Source organism: Bombus huntii, unplaced genomic scaffold (genome assembly GCF_024542735.1).
Source record: "Bombus huntii isolate Logan2020A unplaced genomic scaffold, iyBomHunt1.1 ctg00000115.1, whole genome shotgun sequence".
Taxonomy (NCBI): domain Eukaryota; kingdom Metazoa; phylum Arthropoda; class Insecta; order Hymenoptera; family Apidae; genus Bombus; species Bombus huntii.
The window spans coordinates 196917-202916 of record NW_026099367.1 but is presented as its reverse complement, the minus strand read 5'-3'; the positions used below and the strand labels follow the sequence as shown (position 1 = coordinate 202916).

Here is a 6000-nt window from a genome sequence, read left to right as displayed (position 1 = left end):
TAGCTGGAGGGCCCGTTATAAATCTTAAGGTTTAGTTAACTAAAGTCCTTCAAACAGACAAACAGTCTTTGTCCCAACTACGGGAAGATAGGGGAGACATATTTTTCAACGAGCGGCGTCTCCCACTAGCAACTTTCCCTCGAGGGCGGCTAACATCTTTTTCTAACCACCGATATGGAGATTGACCAATTAGCAGCAACGTCAATTTCCCTTACTTCCTAAACGAAGGCTTTCCTCGACGAATCCGATGATCTCGTGTCCTTAGACACACCCCATTATAGTTTTCCTCTGTGACATCGTCGGGACGGGACGGGCATTCTTTTACGCGCTCCCGTCGACCAAAGAGTAACGTCTTTACGCTCAGCAATTATTTTTACGAGTCAGACTTAGATTCAGCGAGAACGCCCATCTGTCATCCCGTTGGCCGCGGATTCGTTATTGAACCGGAGACCACTGTCACTAGTGTCGCGGACGTCTCACCGCCGTGGTAGATTGTCAAAACCTGTGTTATTCATACCTGTGTCAATAAATCGTATCTTCGTTACACCGCAACGATGGCTACCTTCAATGAAGACTCCTCAAACACCGACAACCCTATCCCCAATGTCATTCCGACATATATATCCACCGAAAATGCGCTCTTGTAGACAAACGCTCGATTCGCGTCATAGCTTTTAAAGCTTGTCGCATCTCAATCCGTTGGAAAAAATTTTTCCTGTAGCATATTTTATTTTTACGAACCAACAAGGTCTTTGTTTATTTCCTTCTTTTTTTTTGCTCCAATTTCCCCATTGTTTTTTCAAGGATAGTATTTCAGAGCCACTAGTCAAGTTTATTGTAACAATAAACTTACGTTTCGGAAACATTTTGTGCTGTGAAACAGAATACACTAAAGTTTGAAGGTCACATCGATTTTCGAAAGTTTATAAATGGAGGTGTATGACAGTATCACCAGCTGTTGCTGTCCAAGTAACTCCAACATCGAAATACTACAACGATTCCAATCGAAAGCGCTAAGAGCCTTAATAGACGCACCTTGGTATGTTACCAACGAAACCATCCATCGCGACCTCAAGATACCTACAGTCAAAGAGGAAATAGCAAAATATAGCGACAGATATAGCAAAAGAGTCAAGAAACACCGAAACCCCCTAATCACTGGACTACTCGATACGACGGACCAGATTCGCAGGCTGAAGAGGCACTACTCGCTAGACCTAAACGTTAGATTCATTTAATTATCCAAATTAAGCATATGCACTTACTTATAATACTTATAAATTATACCTATCTATAATAAGTATTAACTTATTGTAAATAAACAGCCATGTCACTGCGCCACGCCGGAAAAATTACTGAAAATTCTCAACGCGAGAATTGATTGTAATTTCAACAAATAAATAAAAACAAAAAAAAAGCTGTTGCTGTCCCCAAGCGCCAAAATACGTTCTGACTACTATTTTATGTATCTCACAGAAGTATGTCTTCATTCATCATCTCCCATGCCATCCACCAACGTGTTCTTAACATGTTATCTCCTAGTAAAATATTGATGTTGAGTCAGATATCCAACTGAATAATCTTTTCGGTGTCTACTATAAGACATTTAAAACCAAGGCTCGTACACACGTGTGCTTATACGTCAGATGTAATACTTAACACGAAACCTGCTTATATTAATATTAAATTTATGCATAGTAGGATGTTCGACCTTTGTAAAAATGAAATTATAATACATACAGTTTCACCGTGGAAAAGTGAATCTTTCTAGCATGTCCACGCAAATGCAGCGGAGGGGAGGACTGTGCATGCACCAAACAACTTTACGTTCGTAATTTTTCACACAAATGTACAACTGTAGGGAAAAAATTATCTCTGATTTTTCGGATGTTAGGAATCGACAATATCGCATAACGGAATGCTGTGTTCTACGTATTCTATTTTTGTTACGAAAGTGGTACAAACGAAGTCCACGTAAGAATAGTACAACAAAATCGGTTGAGGTTAGGTTATCGTGCAGATATCGCGGCTTTTGCATTGGAAATCACGCAACTGCCAGTCTCGTCGTTCCTTGTAAACGAAAGAAAGGTATTGTAATCGGTCGGAATTAACATAAAACTCGTCGTTTCATAATAATACTGTGCATTCTGAATATGCTATGATTTGGTTTAAAATAATAAATAGTCCATTCTTGCATACTATTGCTCCAGCTTTACTTGTATTTTCGATATTGGTATAAATAGAAAGACAATTAATGTCGTTCGAGTCTATTTTCGGATCATTTATATTACGTTTAATCCATATAGTTATCATATGAGACATAGTATCGTAAAATTTGGAAGAATAAAACGTTCGTACAGGAAGTACATTTTATAAGAACTCCAACAAATCTGCGTGTGCACCTAAAATACAAACTGATAGTGATAGTGATTGTTCATAAGTTTATATACATTATCTAATGTCAATCGAAGGTATCAATTCTTTTTCTCCATAAGAGTACTTTTTCATTTATATGTGTTCAAAAATACATGTGTTCAACCGTGAAGCATATGTCACCTACAACGAAAAAGAGTTTTCCTATACTTAATATTTCCTTTATATACCTATGAAAGTCTATTCTTCGCGTAGTATGAAATTATGAATAAATCTGGAATATTGTTCAATCTGAAAAGAAAAATAACTTATTGACATCATTCATTGATACGAGATTCAGAATGTTTGTTTTGTCTTGCAGAAAAAGAAGGCAGCCCTCCCTTTCTTTTAATGTGAAATAGAAAGCGAAAATTTGAAAACAGATTTTTTGGAAATTTACTTGCAAATATCGTTTTCAATATCGTGATTTTCTTCCCAATGGTACTGTACTTTCAAATTTTCCAGTATCCCTCTAAAAACAAAAAGTCGAACCTCGTTATTGTTAACGTAGGCATTACAAGGAAGAGAAGTATTAGAAAGCAGCTCCTTTTTGTTATGGATTTCTTTATGATCATGTAAATAAGAAATTCCGGAAATTTTTTCCTAAAGAATTTAATTCTTGTGCTTTGATTGATAATTATTACACTACATACTAACTTTTCGCATACTGTTCGCGTCTAACAATTTCCTAATAATAACTACTTCAAAATAACATATGTTCTTGCACGAATTCAAAAGTACGTATGATACAATTACAATTGATTCTAAAATAATAATTATTTAAAGATATTAAGATACTAATTAAACGTTTCACTATATTTCAAAATCTGGAACAACAAATTTTTATTTATAAAAAATGAAACTGTGTTTATATATTCTTTGTCATGATGCTATTTCTTATTACCATGTCGACATTTTTTAAAATTCATTTTGTTATCTCTACGCAATATGAAAATTCATATACTGCTTAATATTTTTTACATATTATCCATCCACCGCATGATATCTCCTGAAAAATCAAAATATTAATGTTATATTATTACAATGCTTCTTAAATTTCAATTTTTGACAAATTTGAAATCCAATATATTTTGCACAATTATTATTTATCAAAAAATTCCAAGTTAGTAACTTTCTTTTCAAATGGCAAATAACATATACTTTGACTTACCTGTAAGTTTTTGTTCCTAATCATCATTTCCTCTTATAGAACATCATTATTGTTCTTATAATTACTACCAGTGTCATAGATATTGTAGTGGCTACAACTGAATTAATAGAAAATGATAAATAACTGTGTATAACACTAACACATAATTGTGTATAACAATGACAGATAACTTTTACTTACATATCAGTCGATAAGGGATTACTGTGATATCCTGTTGATGTTTCTTAAGGCACTTGATTAGGTGCGATACGGTATCATTCCTTATGGTATACTGTAGATAAGTATTTTAGAAAATAACAAGAATAAATCTAAATTATTCAGAGGTTCCAGTTTCGGCTTAGACATAAATACAGGACCATTTGCAAAGAAGAAAGGGTGCGTTTCTACAGCCTCGTTATAGTAACCATGAATACCAATCTCTGAATTACTGGTTACTAAACATAAATATCCTATAAAATTTAATATATTTCTTTAATTTTTAATACATACATGAGTTAGTAGTTCTAAATTATGAATCATCCTACCTGTGATATTACGCTTTTCCTTATAATATCATCACTCGAGTGAACAACATTAAGATCATGTAAACCATGTCATCCTATCTTACTGTGAAGATACTTAGTTATGTTATCTAACATTATAAAAATATCATCAAATTCAAGTCCTTTTATTCACATCACATGGCCACGACGATCTGGTTCTTCGTTATATAATGTTCTAAAATTTGTCGTATATATAGGATGTACAAACCGTGATATCAAGGTATCAGTTCTTCCTTCCCAAGGGACAGTTTCATTAAAATTCTGATAGAATTAAAAATTAATTATTAATATTCTAACAATCATATATGTTAAATACGTTATAGTCAACGATATATACCTGAGCGAATGTAGGGGTGATTCCTTGATAATTATAAATGTCATCAGCCCACATCATTGTGCCACTTCTTTGTACTCCAGCCTCTAGATTAACAGCCTAAACAAACATACGAAATTTTATAGAAGCTGTACAAAATATAGTATATATGCGCAATATTGAAGCGTTCAAGGGGATATAAAGGTAATGTACATCACATACACGTGTACTCTCATGCAACAAAATACAATTAGATTTAATAGTATAAGCTCTTTTATTCATCATAATAGATTGGAAATTTAAGTGTCTTACGAGGGTGAGTAAAAAGTTACCCGCTCTGTCGGTGTAGAATTTATTTTAAGCAATTGTCAAAAAAGACATACATCATTTTTTGACATAATCACTCGATTTCTGTATACACTTTGTCCATTTGCCGAAGGACCTTTGTATTTTCTCATTAAAAAATGTTTTGGGCTGAGCTGCGAACCACGAATGCATCGTCGTCTTCACCTTTTCATCAGCTTTTTCGGCATCCATCTCGCACAAACTTTTTAAAATCCAAATCTGTCGTGCACTATTGCATAAGCAGAGCCGTGGCTGATTTGCAAATGATTTGCCACATTATCCAGTGTCACTCGTCTATTCCATAGAGCATAAGTTCATGAGCACGTTCAATGTTGTCATCGTGGATGTGGACGGGCGTCCAGCTGTTTTTTCATAACACTTGTGCGATCTTCTTTGAACTTTTGTGCCCATTCAAACACACTTCGTGACAAAACACTTTCTCCATAATGTGCATTAAATCTTTGATAAATATAGGCATCAAACATAACCTCCGACCACAAGAAACGAATCACAGCATCCTGCACTGTTTTCCTGCAAATCACCATTGCAAAGCGCCATTACTCGCGCAACGGTCACAAACGAATTGACGTAACACAAAGAAACCTGCGCAGCAGCACTGAACAGATATTGACGTCATACGAAGAGTGCAGATGGATCAATACGGTCGACAGAAGTTTTAACTATCTGGAGTGCGGATAAATTTTTACTGAGAGTCGTATAGGAATCTATAATCTGTAAGTACACCTTTGGCTGAATGGAAATTTCTCTTACATATAGTCAAAAATGCAGAAACTGTGTATTGAATTGGAAAGTGATAAAAAATAAGTGAAGTTTCGAGGTTGCATGTGATTGCATGAGTACACAGGACGTTTTTAGCGAATAAAAAATAATTTTGAAAGACACGAGACTTATCTTGTATTTTATGCACTCTCTGTGTCCGAATTTCCAGAAGCTCTCTATCTTATGAAGTGTTTTAGATTAGCCGGAAAATTTTGTACGTACATACAAGAAGTATACGATCTAAGTGGAATATTCCATTATTCTCTTGATACAAAAGAAACGAAATTTACAGAACTTCTCAGAAAGTTGGTTTATTATTACCAAATTAATAGAATTAATATACGTTTATCATCTTTACATACCTAAGTTGTGGAGGTTTATCGTGCGTAAAAATTTAGTGTCGTTTCAAAGTTACATTTCGTACATTTTAAGCCTAT

General features: G+C 34.5%; 1 protein-coding gene across 2 annotated transcripts in view; it reads left to right on the top strand.

The window, feature by feature from the left end:
• Positions 1-4889: 4889 nt before the first annotated feature.
• LOC126877076 (omega-amidase NIT2-A-like) overlaps positions 4890-6000 on the top strand; it is a 182752-nt gene continuing 181641 nt past the window's right edge. The window contains exon 1 of one of the 2 annotated variants that reach the window (XM_050639896.1): positions 4890-5517. The gene's annotated coding sequence lies outside the window, so the exon portion shown is untranslated. The remainder of the gene's footprint in view (positions 5518-6000) is intronic. The other variant, XM_050639895.1, reaches the window with a different exon arrangement.